We start from the raw sequence: 16,904 nt of genomic DNA on the forward strand, positions 1-16,904 counted from the left end.
ATTGTCTCTTCAGAAAATTTGAATAAAAAACACATTCGATTCATATGGTTAGTTTTACAATCTCTTTATGAACTTTTTGAAGCGTCGAAGTGGTAGTTGTGTGGACTGTCAATGGAGGGACAGAAATCATATTTTATTGAAAATATCTTTATTTGTGTTTCAAAGATGAATGAAAGTCTTATGGGTTTGAACAAAATGAGGGTGAGTAAATGATAGAATTTACATTTTTGGGTAAACTAACCCTTTAGGGTCATTTGGCATATTTATTATATTTGTTATAAAATCAGATAGATAGCATATATGGATCTGATTTAATTAATAGTTTTAGTTAATTTAACATTAAAAATAAAGGAAAGTTCTCTTGTTTCTTGACCCTGTGGCCATGGAAGGTATAGATAGAAACGGCTCATAAGACAATGAATAACTTAATGAATGCACCAGGCTTTACAGTTCTAGTGGCTCCAGATTTCCTCCATGTTTGTGTCCAGCTTCCTGTTCGTGCAGATGGAGGAAGAGAGGCAAGCATGGATGGAAAAATGAAATCTTTGCTCTATGAACCCTTTCCTACTATTTAATTGTGAAATTCCTCACACTGCACACTTCTGCTACTGTGCAAATTTTTTTTAGCAAGTTTTACATATAGCAGAAATGCCCAATACTACTAAAACAAATCAGGTGTTATACTAAATAAGCAGGTCCACGCTTAATCTGCATGCCAAACTCCACAGAAATTGATTTCAGCAGAAATTAAACATCTATGCATCTATTACATATTTTGTCTGATCTGATTATGCATTTGGTTGTCAGTAAGGGTGTACAATAGTACTTTCAGCCCTGTTTAACACATTTACCTTGCTTAACAGATGTTCCTCCAAAATCAGCACAGAAAATGCACAAAAGTTTTTTTGTTTTGTTTTTTGTAAATATTCCAACACTGTTCCAATTTAGCTTTTAACTGTTTTCTTTCAAAGAAGAAATTCATACACTTTGAATTCAGACTTCAATATATACAAATACCTGAAGTAAATGCAAATAATCAGTTGACGACAAAGGATATATGTTAAATTTTAAAATGACTAAAAAAACAACAACAGATATATAGGCACAAAAGTTCTCATCTCAAGTCTTCTCAATAAAGTTTGCCACTTCATAATTTGCCTGATATGAGAATAGAAAGCAGTAGCAACCACCTGCTTTTTTAGAGGCCTAGGTTCCAGAAGTATTTTTCACATTTATTTAATCAAAGCATTTTTTTAAAGCTTAATAAAGAATTGTTACTCATCAGCCATATCAGAGATGAAGCAGAACATCACAAATTTAGATTTAAAACAAACGCACAAAACTTAATTCGTTGAGTCAATGAAAAACACATTCTCTGTTGCAGTGCAACTGAACAATGGTATAACTGGAAAAAAAAATCGATTTAAAATAAGATTGCTCAATTAAAATTAAAATATATCAAAGTATTTAAATAGTTTAAGGATTAATAGAAGTTGGCAGTCCCTGCAGAAATTTTTGCTGGTAAAAATTTGGCAGGTAAATCTCAGAGCTCATTATTTTTTATATATATATTTTTAGGAAACTATTCTTCTATTGCCCAAACACATGAAACATGTGATCCTATTTTATTGTAATTTTCACCCACTTACAGGAAACTACCATTAAGTTGCAATTTGCCATTCATTTGGCGCTCACTGCTGGAAAGTCAGGGTAGTGCATAGCTTCTCCTTTACCTTATTTAGGATGAAACCTATTTTTGGCTGTGTAGAAGCCAAAGAAAGCATACTTTAAAAAATATTCTTTCTTTTTAGTTGCTTTTACTCTTTTTTCATCGTGAATATGAATTTTTTTAATCTAATCCAGTTTTGATAGCCTACTGAAAGTGCTGAGAGAACATGATACTTCAATTTTTCATTCAGGCATTTAATTTTAGCCTGTTACAGGGGTTTGACAAAATAATGTAAACACAATATTTCTTTATTAATGTGTTTTACCAGATTTTGCCTTTAATACAGCTTCTTATCTTATTAGAATATATCAAGTTTATTAGAACATCTGCCAGTTGCTTCAGAGATGTTGAAGGAGGGAATCTGCTTCTCACTCTTCTCTCCAAAACTGCCCACAGTAGTTCAATAATATTGAGGTAAAGTCAGGTGATTAAGCTGACTGTCACGTGTATGTTCTGTTTTGCAGTGGCAGACTGGGGCAAAAAAGTGGCCCTGGACTTTCTGCCACAAAGCGGTCCATCACACCCGGTCCGCAACACCTCTCACCATAAAACCCACCAGCTCATTATGCACAGAGCAATGTTTTTTACACCACTTTCTATAACATAAAAATATAAATGCTATTTATACAGAAATATAAATGCTATTTTTTATTATCATTATTGAAATGCTTATCATTAACATGACTGGCATCCTTCTTTAACTAAAGTTCAATACCTACCATTAAATCAGTCCATATTTCTTATGTTTATGAAAAATACAGCATATTAGAATGATTTCCGAAGGATCACGTGACTGAGGACTGGAGTAATGATGCTGAGAATTCAGCTTTCCCAGGTGAAAAAATACTATAGTAAATACTATAGTGTTTTTGAACCATACTATAGTAAATTGTAGTATACTGTATAAATTATAGTATTTACAACACTTTGTTAATGAATGCTACAGCATACTGTAGTATTAACTATAGTGAACTGATAAACTGTAATAAATACTGTAGTATATTTTAGTTTTTACTACAGTAAACTGTAGTGTATATTGTAGTATAATATACCCTATAGTTGTAGAAAACTTAGTACAGTATTGGGTAAAGTATTTGTTTATTACTATAGTTGTTATATTATCACAGCAACTACAGAATTACCACAACAAATTAATTCAAGTACTTTACTATAGTATGGTTCAAAAACACTATTTATAGTATTTACTATAAATTACTATAGTATTTTTTCACCTGGGTTGATCAAAGGAATAAATTACATTTTACAATAAATCCACATAGAAAACAGCTATTTGACTGTAATTTCGATCAAATAAATTCCGCCTTCCTCTTTCAAAAACATTAAAGAAGTCTTATTTCAAACTTTTGATCTCCAGTGTGTAAAATAATGCATGTGAACTAATTAACAAATTATATTTTATTTTAGACACTTTACTAACAAAGGACATAGGCTAGGCTACTTGAATATGGAAGTAAGTTTAAGTTTGAGAATGATATTTTGAGTTTAATGAATCATTTTCAAATGATTGTGAAATGACTGAAGAAATCCTGACAACAGACCAGACATTCACTCTTATTTGACATGCTGAAAACTGCTACGTTAATGTTTCTTTGTGCATTGTATGACGAATAACGTAAATGGCATTAAAATATGAAAAATCCAAAAAGGTCAGAAGTAGTTTGCATCTCTGGAAATGAATGTCCGTTGTTTTTATCGTAAACAGTAGACAAATATTGCTGTATACCGTCTCGTCATGTTCAGCTGCTTATCTTACCTTGGCTCGCATTCTTCAAGCATTAAAAAGTGCTGTGCTGCTCGGATTCTGTGGACAGTAAATCCCGCCTCCTTCGATTTGATTGGATATCTCAAACATTTTGACATTGACGAGCGCTTTTAGACAGACTGAGCACACTAAACGGATTAGAGTTTTTGCCTCAACAATTCATCTGGGCTGATGGAAGGATATAGACTACGTAAATTTACTATTACTCATTCTTCATATATATTCCTGTTGCAACAGGCCGGCCCACATTGTCCAGCGGCCCACCGGGAAAACTTCCGGTGCTCCCGATGGCCAGTCTGCCCCTGCTGTTTTGGTTTTATTCTAGTTCCTGTTTCCTTTGTTCTCATTTTCTCACCACTGGTTTGTTTCTATGGTTGTTAGTTAGTTCCCTTTTGATACGGTTCACTCGCATTGCGTCAGTTTTGTTGCTCCTTCAGAGTGAAGATCATCTCGCTTACTCCGAGAACAACACAGAAGCCTTTCCATTTTCCACCATTCTCTTTCTTTCAGATGAGACGAAGAAACAACAGAGTTGCAGGGCTGAGCATATCATATCATAGAGCATATCTCACACTACAAGAGTAGGTTTCATCGGCATTTGTTTTAAAATACCGCGCCTCTGAGCGTGGTGCTTGCTGGGGCCGTGCCCATGCCAATCCATGTTCATCAATCCATGACAGATGCTCTCACAGATAAGAGTTTCACCTTGCTGTGCTTGCTGGCCGCTTTCTCTGAGGCCGCCCCCACACTACATACAATGGCGATGCTTCAAGTTTATCAGGCCAAGCATCTCCACGACAAGTATGCTCAACGAATCTGGACCTGACCCTGCGATGTTCAAAGAGCTGTGCAGCACCACGGACTCAGCCCTGCACGCTACCAAAGCCACTGCCCAAGCCATAGACTATGGCCAGACTAGTAGTGCTGGAGCTCCACTCAATCTCACCGAGATTAAGGACGCTTACAGGCAGAGCCAGCTCCTTCACTGCCGCCAGTTGCTCTAAGACAGCCCAGTCGACTCAACAGCCTCAGAGAAGTAGTCCTGATGCCTCAGGATGAAAGGGTTAAGTCCTGCCGAGGCCGGACCACCCTCAAAACGTGCCCGTCTTCTAGCCATCTCTTCAGTTCAGGGCACTGGAGACGATCTGGAAACACAGTGAGTCAGGCTTTTACAGCCACTATTTCCTCGTCCCCAAGAAAGATGGTGGCCTCAGGCCCATTCTCAATCTGAGACGTCTGAATCGTGCCCTCATGAGATGGCCATTCAGAATGTTAACTATGAAACAAATCCTTCCGCAGATTTGCCCCAGGGATTGGCCTACTTGTACAAAGTGCGTAGACGCGGCTCTTTCCCCTCTGAGACAGACGGGAATACACATGCTCAACTACCTTGACGATTGGCTGCTTTTTTTGGCCCAGTTAAAACAGAAGCTATGTGCCTACAGATCCCTGCTCCTCAGTCATCTGGAGAACCTGGAGTTTAGAGTCACTTTCGTTCCTGGGCACGGTCTTCGATTCAGCAAAAATGCAAGCTTGGCTCTCACAAGAGCGTGCCCTGAAAATCACAAGCATGGTGGCCTCGTTCAAGGTGCGGTCTCTTTTCCCCCTTAAGAGGTTTCAAAAGCTATTGGGCCTAATGGCAGCAGCTTTCCTAGTCATTTCCTAGGGCCTGTTCAATATGCAACCACTCCAGCTTTAGTTAAAAGGCCGTGTCCCACCTCATGCGTGGCGCACGGGCCAACACACTCTTAGGGTGACCCATGGCTGTGTCAAAGCCTTGGTCCCTTGGCATTCATCCCACTCTTATCGGAATGGGATAATGCTGGGCTCTGTTTCCAGGAGGAAAGTGGTCCTGACAGATAACTCCAAGACAGGCTGGGGCACCCTGTGTGATGGCAGAATAGCCTTTGGCTCCTGGTGACTCCTTTGATGAAGTGGCACATCAACCGTCTAGAAATGATGGCGGTAAATCTGGCCTTCAAGGAGTTCCAGACAGTACTCAGATCTCATCATGTCCTGGAACGCTCAGACAACAGAAGAGTGTATGGCCCCTCGACGGGAGCCATCAGGCTTTTTCCAAGGGGTCATGAGAACAATCTCAATGGTGAGGGCCCCTTCCACGAGGTGCCTTTAGGCCCAGAAATGGTCTATTTTCTCAAGCTGGTGCTTAGTTTGGAAATTAGATTCTACTACATGCGAAATCGTGTCAGTTCTCACATTTCTGCCGGAACTACTGCGGGTGCGCCCCCTCCACAATCAAAGTGTATGTTGCAGCTATCGCCACGAATCATGCCCCGATGTCTGGCCAATCGATTGGGAAACATGACCTGGTCCTTAAGTTTCTCAAAGGGGCTAGAAGGATGAATCCTCCACGCGCTCTTCCGGTTTTGAAGCAGAGACTTTCCAGATGGATTGTGGATGCGATAGTGCTGGCTTACAAGTCTGTGGACTTGTTGTGATCCTTAGGAGTGAGGGCCCACTCCACTAGAGGTATGGCCTCCTCTTGGGCGTGGTCCAGCGGAGTTTCTATCGCAGATATCTGTGCGGTGGCCGGCTGGTTCTCACCATCCCCTTTCATCAGATTTTACAACCTGGACATCCCTGTTCTTCAAGCACGGGTGTTGTCAGTCTGAAATACTTATGTGCTATGTAGCAGGCTCTGACCGCATTCTGATCCTCTCTTTATACAGCTGATCAAGGGGCCCCCAAGCTGTCGGCTCGCAGAGCGGCTTCCGTTCTGCGTTTGTAGAATGGCGCTATTGGATTAAGTTCCCCACAAGAGTCAGCAAAACTGACGCAATGCAAGTGAACCGTATCGAAAGGGAACGATTATGGTTACTCTTGTAACCCTGGTTCCCTAAGATAAAAGGAACAAGCATTGCGTAGTTTGCCATGCTACTATGCTGCACAGTGAGTCATGCTAGCCACTCCTCAGTTGAAAGATTCTGACTAGATGGCATTTCTGCGTGGCTCATATAGGCAGTCAAACCTTCTGGCTGGTTGAAATGCCATTTGTCTGTGCAGTTGCACAGACATGAACTAATCAGGCTTCAGGATTTGGAAAAAACAGGAGTTTTCCCAGGAACATCAGCAAAACTGACGCAATGCTCGTTCCCGTTATCTCAGGGAACCAGGGTTATGTAAGTAACCATAAACATTCCCCACACCTGTTCTGTTTCTATATTGATTATATTGATTCTATATAGATCTATATTGATGTGTTCCCCCATGATTATGCCCTGTATTCTGTGGATTTGTTATTAAAGACTATTTTTGTTTGCTACTCCATTGCCGTGCACTCATTACAGCCACACCATGACACTGACCAAGGCAGATGATGAAGTTCATCTTGGTGCTCTGTCCAGGATTTATGATTATAACATTATCTTTTACCACAATTAACAAGCCTTATGCTTCAGACTTCCTCTCTCTTATAGCCTCATTTGATCTCATACGGCTTGTCACCACAGGTACCCACAAATTTGACAACTAACTTGACCTAATTTACACACGCAACTATCACAGACAACATTTTGGTAAAACCTCTGCACATATCCAATCATTTCTTCATTACTTTTAATCTTCGACTCACTACTTGTGCACCACCAACCCCTCTACCAGTTACTTTCAGACGAAACCTGCGCTCTCTTTCTCCTTCTCATCTTTCCTCTGTTGTGTCATCCTCTCTTCCCTCACCTACAAAACTCTCACCTGTGGATGTAAATAAAGCAACAGACACATTATGTTCCACTTTTCCACTTTAACTTCTTCTCTAGACAGTATCTGTCCTCTCTCATCCAGGCCAGCACGTGCTACTCCCCCTAACCCCTGGTTATATGATGTTCTTCGTGAACACCGGACCAAACTCAGGGCTGCAGAGAGAAAATGGCACAAATCCAAAGACCCATCTGACTTAGGTATCAGTCTCTGCTCTCATCCTTTTCTGATGAAGTTCATGCCGCTAAATCTTCATATTTCCACAACAAGATTAACAGCGCTTCAAACACACGCACATTTTTTTTTTTTTAAAACATTCAACTCTCTCCTCTGTCCCCCTCCACTACCACCCACCACCTCCTTAACTGCTGATGATTTCACTAATTTCTTCACTGACAAAACAACAACCATCAGCAGTCAGTTCTCAGCTCCACACACATAGGAATTCAGTCCAACCACATCCACAGCCACAAATCTTCTCTTCCCTCACTGAGGCAGAAATATCTAAAATTCTACTCTCCAGTCATCCTACCACCTGCCCTCTAGATCCCATTCCGTCACACCTTCTAAAAGCCATCACTCCTACACTTCAACCAGCACTATCAACACATCTCTTCACACTGGCATTTTCCCTACCACATTCAAGCAGGCTCGCGTAACCTTACTGCTTAAAAAAAAACATTAAACATGTCACTTGTAGACAGCTCCAGACCTGTCTCTCTCCTACCATTCATAGCAAAAACACTTGAACGGGTTGTTTTCAATCAGGTATCATCTTTCATCTCACAGAATAACCAGCCCAGCTGGACATCAACCAATCTGGTCACTCTCAAGAGCAGCCATTCAATCGAGACTGCACTACTGTCGGTCACTGAATCCTTGCGGATTGTGAAGGCTGATTTCAAATCATCAGTTCTCATTCTGCTGGATCTATCTGCTGCCTTTGACACTGTGAATCGTCAGATCCTTCTGTCCACCCTCTCATCATTGGGCATCACAGGAACTCCACTTCTCTGGTTTGAATCCTATCTCACAGGTAGGTCTTTCAGGGTTGCCTGGACAGGGGAGGTATCCAAGTACATCAACTGATCATGGGGGTTCCTCAGGGTTCAGTGCTTGGACCCCTCCTCTTCTCCATATACACTATATCACTGGGTCCCATCATACAGGCACATGGTTTCTCATACCATTGCTATGCTGATGCAGCTCTTCCTTTCATTCCATCCAGATGATCCCACAGTAGCTGCACGAATCTCAAGCTGTCTGGCGGACATCTTAGAATGGACGAAATAACATCACCTGCAGCTTAACCTGGCAAAGACTGAGCTTCTTGACTTCCCTGCCAATCCGACTCTACAGCATGATTTCACCATCCAGCTAGGTACATCATCAATTACCCCATCAAGGTTGGCCAGTAATCTTTGATGACCAACTAACCTTCAAAGATGACATTGCAAAGACAGCTCGGTCATGCAGATTTGCACTACACAACGTCAGGAAAATCAGGTCTTTTCTAACAGAGCATGCAACACAACTTCTCATCCAGGCCCTGGTCATGTCTAGGCTTGATTACTGCAATGCTCTTCTGGCTGGACCCCTAAAAGTAATTCAGAGCGCTGCAGCATGTCTTGTCTTTAATCAGCCCAAAAGGGCCCATGTCACACCTCTCTTCATCTCTCTGCACTCTGCTCACATCAAGTTCAAGGCATTGACGCTTGCTTACAGATCTACCACAGGCTCAGCACCCTCCTACTTCCACTCACTCTTACAAGTCTACATCACTACCAGAAGCCTGCGTTCACTAAATGAGCGAAGGCTCGTGGTACCATCCAGAGGTGGGGGACTCGAGTCACATAACTTAAGTTGCACATTTTAGGACTTGAGACTTGCTTGACAAATATTAATAAAAGACTTGACTTGACTTTGACTTGACATTCTTGACTTGAGACTTGACTCGGACTTGGGTTCAATGACTCGAAATAACTTGTCTTTTGTTTAATAAATATCTGTTTCAGGCAATCAGAGAGAGCTATCGTGAGCTCTCTCATGGACAGAGCATGGACAGTCGTGACTGAACATGGAAGGCGCTATGCCAAGAATAATTAAGCAAAAATATAAAAATAAAAAAATTATAATAATAACAATAATGTTTTGGACATGTTAAGAGTTGACTTTGAATTGGTTTTTTGTTCATTAAACAGAAAATTGGGTTAAAATCAGTGCTGTCAACGTTTTCCAGTTTCAAAAATATTTCACGCAAACGCAGCATCCGTTTTTTTTTCTGTCATCTTTTGGCTAGCATTACAATATATGATCACGCTCTTATTCATGCAAATGCTTTTAAACCATTTAAGCTCGCCAAAAGAGAAAAAGAGAACGCGCTGTCTGTGAATGTCCTGCTGTCACACACGACGCAGAGAAAGATAACAGAGAAAATTATTACATTTAATTTTTTGCAAGTGCAATGCATTGTAAATGGTTATTCACTGTTTATAAAGAAATGTCAGCTATTTTGCAATATCACTTAGTATGTGTACAGTGTGTAATAATTGATCTTCAGTGTTAGACTTTGAGTGAAAAGCCTATGGATAGTTTATGGGGATGCACATAAATATATTGTATACACCTACACACACATACAAAGAAAAAAAATCATACAGACCTGCGAACCCAACCATGCGTACAAAAAAAAAAAAAAAAAACTCAAACTTGCAAACAAACAATACACTTTTCACTCATAGACGCACACACACATCCACTCACAAATATTAATGAATCACACTCAATCAAATCACCTCTCTCTCTCTCTCTCTCTCTCTCTCTCTCTCTCTCTCTCTCTCACACACACACACACACACACAAATAAAAAGGAAAAATCTAATTTGCAAACATAGCCATGCACATGCAAAGAATACACTTTTCACTCATACACATATACACACATTCATTTATTTATTTTTTTAATTTTATTGTATTAACAACTCAGCTGTATGTGGACACCATTTAAGTAGAAATGCATATTGCATTTTTTGTTGTTGTTGTTGTTGCAAAAAAACAAAAAACAAAAACATAGTCCATAACTGTAGTTTTAACTTATTTTAATATAAATCATCAAACATTTGTATGACTTGCCAGTGACTTGTTTGACCCAAGCTACGACTTGACTTGAATTGCTTGACATAAAGCTGTGACTTGACTTGACTTTCTTGATTCTCACAAAAATTGACTTGGACTTGCTTGAGACTTGAAGGTTAAGACTTGAGACTTACTTGTGACTTGCACATGTGTGACTTACTCCCACCTCTGGTACCATCACAGAGAGCCACAAAATCACTCTCCAGAACATTTTCACTCACTGTTCCTTACTGGTGGAATGATCTCCCCGCCTTCATCCAGAATGTAGAATCCCTGGCAATATTCAAAAAACAGCTGAAAACTAATCTCTTTTGTGAGCACTTAACCTTATCTTAAAAAAAAAAAAAAAAAAAAAGCTTTCACTTCCTATATTTCCTCCCTATCTAGCTTACGCTACTTGCTTACTACATTACATTGCTTACTAAGTAATGTCTGAAACTTGTATTGTGAGCACTTGTTGTGTCTATTGCCTCTTCACGATGATTCGCTGGTTGTATTCCTAACTTGAGAGTCACTTTGAATAAAAGCGCCTGCAAAATGAATAAATGTAAATGTATAATTCATGTATTTCACTCAGAGTATTCTATTGCCATCATATAGTAATAATGTGGTAAACATAGAAATTATGCTTAAAAGAAAGTACAGATTCAAGTTTTGCTTTGTTATATTATTTTATTTTATTTAATGTTCTTTTATTTACAATTGTTCATTTACTTTCATTCAAGGACATTGTGAATAAATGCATAATATTGTAAGAAAACCTATTTTTATAATATATTTGCATTTATTATATTATTCATTTAAGCTCCAGGGCTTAATATTGAAACTCAAATCTTTGGGTTAAAATGCAGCATCTACCGTCAATGTGGAGAGAGCAGTCAACGTTGTGCAGGTGGTGCCATATTAAATCTCTGCCAGCAGGCGGCAACAGACTCAGTCAGGCGCAGCTGCGCTGTGTCTCATGACCAGCGAGTAACGGACAGTATCGCTGATCGCAGGAGAGGAATGGATCTGTGAAAGACCACTTCATCAGCGAGTGAGTCACTGCACCACACTGACATTATTACCAGAAATTAAACATTTTAGATAGGTTTAGATGAGTGCTAGGTTGCAATACAAAAATTTAAATTGTTTATTCGGTGCAGCTAGCGAGTTAGCTCGTAGCTCATAATGCCTGTGTCTGAAAACCCAGTGAGCTGCCTATACAGACAGCATGTTTGGGCGTCAGAGGAGCTGTACAAATCCGCAGGCTTTTTGTTGCGTTCCGAGTCAGCAGTATTATGGGACATTATAGGTGGTATTTAGACAACTCGACACAGTCTTTGTTTTTGTTTTTTTAACGAATGTTGTGTGATAATTAAAGGTAATTTCTTACCCAGAAATGTTGTCTATATAGATAGCTCACTGTTTTTGAGTCAAAGCCTCAAAACTATTCGCTCTTGCGTGTGAGATTTTTAAAGATAAGCTCGTGGGTAAATAGTTTCATTTCTGGCTCTGTCATAACTGCTTACTTACAGAACTGACTTGATGTGTTTGCTTGAATATAAACTAACGTTACATGTCTTTCGTATATACACCAGCTAAATGCCCTAAAATAGTCCTTTACCTGAGCTTTATTAATCACCTCCGAGCTGTTGCTGATTAGTTTTCAGACCTGACTTAGTCCTGTTTTAGGGAGATTATTAAACTGCATCTGGTTGTAAAATATTATACACAATATTTACTTTAATTTCAGACTATGTGAATAGGAAAAAAAAGTGCACTATACATTTAGATTTGGAACTGACTGACATAAGGGACGTCTTCAACTTTCAGGGCTCTATGGTAATCTTATTTAGTCAACTGCACTTTTTTCAGATCATTCTGAAAATGGCCAAATATTGTCTGATTAATTGGCCTGGCCAACATATCACTCTTATCATTAGTTAGCCTAAATTAAACTAGCTAAAGAAAAATACTGCAGCCATTTTATTGACACTGATGTCAGGTGTATGACACAGCAAGATTATTATTTAATATAGTGCATTGGCCTTCAGGATTCAAACATGAATTAAACATTCACAAGAGACCTGCTGTAATTCCATATGATTGCATCAACTGGTTTCACATTTTGGATGGGTTCTCATGTTACTGAGGCTGCTGGATGTCTGGATGGGTTTAAAGAATGACACGTGTCATTGCCTTCCTGCGATGCAATACAGTGAGACTAAACAAAACTATATCAAAAACTGTACCAAGTGCATGTTAATGATTGACCAAATGCATTTGAAATACCAAGGTCAGTACCCTGTTTTCCATGCAGGCTTACGTATGCCATATAACAGTTTGAGTTTTCATTAGCATTGTCTCAGCTTTTTTTTTTTTTTTTTTAAAGTTACTGAGGACATCAGTGTTACTAACTTAAATATGTATTCTGGGGTTCTGATTTGTGTCGCTTGCTAGTGGGATCTCTAAAAATGACACTTGATGGTTTATATATTAAATAACCATGTGGTAATGCTTAATATCGGATAATCCATGCAGTAAATTAAATGTTTTACAAAAGAAAGTTACTACATCTCATTTCATTACTTTCTCTTTTTACTTAACCTTGATGGTTGAAAACCAAAGTTTCAGAATCAGATTATTTATAAATCAATGATGAATCTTCCATTACTGCAAAAAACAGCTTCAATTACAAAGACTCAAAACAGCAAATCTGACTCTAAAATGTGTAGTTCCGATTCGGGATATTTGATGTCTAAAGACTTGAAGTCATTGCAAAATAGCTTATACACACACCAAGCTTGACATGATGTTTATAATAATACTAATAATAACAATAATAAAAATTCATTACATTTATATAGCGCTTTTCTTGGCATTCAAAGTGCTTTACACGGAAGGGGGAATCTCCTCAACCACCACCAATGTGCAGCATCCACCTGGATGATGCGACGGAAGCCATAGTGCGCCAGAACGCCCACCACACACCATTTTTAGGAAATGTCCGGCTTGTATGTTCGCATTACTTCATGTTTCAACATTGCTCTCACTTATATATTACAGTTTGGGGTCAATACGTGTTTTTTTTTTTTTCCTCTCCAGGGCTCAACGCTAAGGATTTTTTCTACTGGCCTGGTCGGGCCAGTGCTTCAAATTTTTACTTGCCCCACAACAAAAAGTTAATAAAGTAAAAGAATGGGAAATGGGCCTATAAAAAAAGCCTAGTTATTGTTTTTGTTGTTTTTGATACATGTAATCTTAATAAATAGGGTTATGACACCAAAAGCTACTAGATTAACTCACTTAAATTTTAAATATTGTTAGACAAATAAACAGTAAGTAATAAAATAGTAACAAGTAATCAAATTATGAGTAATAGCAAAAATAAATACAACAGAACAAACATATACATGAAATAAACAGTGCTTTTCAAGTTTTTCATGTAGGTTTAAACAGGAGATTTTCAGGTACAGAAATTGTAATCTAATGTATAACTAACTATATAACTATAGATTAACTTTAATAAATCTTTATTTAATATTTAATCAGTCAAGAGCAGTTACAGATGCATAAATAATATTTTGAAATGTTGAAAATATAAAACGTTAAATACTGTTATTTGAAATTATTTTAAAAATGAAAAGACACTTTAAACGTGAAATTAAACCCGCCAGTAGGTGGCAGCAAGTCCCTGTTAATGAGCGAGTCATTGAGATTCAACCGATTCATTCAAACGGCTGGTTCATTCAGGAAGTGTTGCTCAGAGACGCAAAACAATTCTGTGTGGACTTTGGAACTATTTTCGTAGGCGAAATAGAGCAAAACAGGTGATTTGGTGTCTAAAATGTAAGTCACTTGATATTAAGTTCTTGTTCATTAAACTGTACGCTGTATAAAATCAATATCACATTTGTAATCGTGCTGATATTTGGAGAAAAACGGTGCTCTTTGTTTAATATTTAATATTAACTATATTAAATTATATAAATATGAAAGATATACAGGGTCATTTTTGCCCCTTATCTTGAATTGTGATGCATTCTAAATGCATTTTAATAGATTGAATCATGCAGTGAAAGCGTACACTCTAAATATGCACGTGCACTAGTCTAACCTGCTAGACTATGTCACGTAGTGCATGCGTGCACTCAATGGGTGTGTTTTTGTTTGGTTTTTGTAAAGTGAGGGACATACTCGATAATTTCAGATCGTTAAATCAACAATTACGATATCATAGACAATATTTATCACACACCCTACAGCACTGGCCCGATCGGGCAAGTGACAGTTCCGTCTACTGTCCCAAGCGTCGTTCACACTGGCCCCGGGCCAACGGGCAGTCCTTATTGTCGAGCCCTGCTCTCCATTTCATACTTTTCATTCATACAGTTCATCAAGGACACATTAAATTGATCAGAAGTGAAGACATTTACAGTGTTTCAAAAGATTTCTATTTCAAATAAATGCTGCTCTGTTAAACTTTATAATCATTAAAGAATCCTGACAAAATCCTGCTCAACTCCGATAATAAGATGAAGACTGGAGTAATGTCTGCTAAATATTCAGCTTACATTTTAAAATGTATTAAGTTAATATTTAAATTAATATTTACATTAGAAATAAATATATATTACAATATTACTGTATTTTTGATTTAAAAAAATGCAGCCTTGGTGAGCATTCTTTCAAAAACATAAAAAAAATCTTATTGACCCCAGACTTGTAAAGGTGCAGTAAGTGATTTCTGAGAAACACTGTTGAAAGTGGAATGGACTGAGCACCAAAACACACTTGTAGCCAATCAGCAGTAAGGGGCGTGTCCACTCATGAGGGGGGAGGTGCCTGTGTTGCATAGCTTGTTCGTGGATTTCAAAAATTGCTTACTGCACCTTTAAATGGTAGGGTAAATATAGGGCTGTAACGATTCCTCGATTAAATTCGAATACTTATTTTAAAAAAAATCCTCGATTTCAATTTGCCCGTGTCGAGTAACCGGTAAAATACCGGAAGTGGCGCTTTCCACAGACGAGAATCCATGAAACGCATTATTAGACCGTTTATAAGGCTGCACGATATTAAACCCGTTTAAAAATCATAATAAAGCATAATGCTATTGTGACTTTACAAAGGCTGTGAATTAATTAAATAAATGTATGTGCTTAATATGCGCTGTAATTATTTACATACAGGTGCTGGTCATATAATTAGAATATCATCAAAAAGTTCATTTTTTTATTATAAATTATTTTTAAAAATGAAACTTTCATATATTCTAGTTTCCCTACATGTAAAGTAAAACATTTCAAAAGTTTTTTTTTTTAAATTTTGATGATTAGAGCGTACAGCTCATGAAAGTCCAAAATCCAGTATTTCAAAATATTAGAATATTTCCTAAGATCAATCAAAAAATGGATTTGCAAAACAGAAAAGTTCAAGTTCTTTAAAGTATGTTCTTTTGTGCACTCAATACTTGATCGGCAGGACATATTACAGCAAATGACTTGCTCCTAGCACAAATTACAGCATCAGTGAAGTGTGGCATGGAAGTGATCAGCCTGTGGCACTGCTGAGGCACTATTGAGCCTTCAGATCATCTGTATATTGTTGGATCGACTGTTTCTCATCTTTCTCTTGAAAATATCCCATAGATTCAGGTCAGGCATATTGGCTGGCCAATAAAGCACAGTAACATCATGCTCAGCAAACCACTTGGAAGTGGTTTTTGCACTGTGGGCAGGTGCTAAAGTCCTGCTGGAAAAGGAAATCAGCATCTCCATAAAGCTTGTCAGCAGATGGAAGCATAAAGTGCTCCAAAATCTCCTGGAAGATGGCTGCATTGACTCTGCACTTGATAAAACACAATGGACCAACACCAGCAGACGTCACAGCCCCCCCAAATCATTATTGACTTCAGAAACTTCACACTAGACTTCAAGCAGCTTGGATTCTGTGCCTCTCCAGTCTTCCTTCATACTCTGGGACCATGATTTCAACATGAAATGCAAAATTTACTTTTATCTGAAAAGAGGACTTTCGACCACTGTTCACTGTCCAGTTCTTTTTCTCCTTAGCCCAGGTAAGATGCTTCTGACGTTGTCTCTGGTTCAGAAGTGGCTTGGTAGTCCTTTTCCTGAAGATGTCTGAGTGTGGTGACTCTTGATGCGCTGACTCCGGCTTCATTCTACTCATTGTGAAGCTCTCTTAAGTGTTTGAATTGGCTTTACTTGACAGTATTCTCAAGCTTGCGGTCATCCCTGTTGCTTGTGCACCTTTGCCTACCCAATTTCTTCCTTCCAGTCAACTTTGCATTTAATATGCTTTGATATACACTCTGTAAGTCAAGTCAAGTCAAGTCACCTTTATTTATATAGCGCTTTTTACAATGTAGATTGTGTCAAAGCAGCTTTACATTGATAACTGGTACATTGTTTGACTGCACAGCAGCTCTTAAAGAATAGTGTCAATGCAGGCAGATCAAAAGCACTGTTGAATATCAAAATGTCAAGTCAAGTGTCCCCAACTAAGCAAGCCAGAGGCGACAGCGGCAAGGAACCC

The 16,904-nt window shown here is 38.5% G+C and overlaps 1 protein-coding gene across 2 annotated transcripts in view; it reads left to right on the top strand.

Annotated features, from left to right (window-relative positions):
- The first annotated feature begins 11,235 nt into the window (after positions 1-11,235).
- Positions 11,236-16,904, top strand: part of galnt11 (UDP-N-acetyl-alpha-D-galactosamine:polypeptide N-acetylgalactosaminyltransferase 11 (GalNAc-T11)) — a 35,711-nt gene continuing 30,042 nt past the window's right edge. Inside the window, exons 1-2 of one of the 2 annotated variants that reach the window (XM_051881986.1) lie at positions 11,276-11,400; positions 13,235-13,360. The gene's annotated coding sequence lies outside the window, so the exon portion shown is untranslated. Of the gene's footprint in view, positions 11,401-13,234; positions 13,361-16,904 lie in introns of both variants that reach the window. The other variant, XM_051881985.1, reaches the window with a different exon arrangement.

This window comes from Ctenopharyngodon idella, chromosome 23 (genome assembly GCF_019924925.1).
Source record: "Ctenopharyngodon idella isolate HZGC_01 chromosome 23, HZGC01, whole genome shotgun sequence".
In the NCBI taxonomy this organism is placed as follows: Eukaryota; Metazoa; Chordata; class Actinopteri; order Cypriniformes; family Xenocyprididae; genus Ctenopharyngodon; species Ctenopharyngodon idella.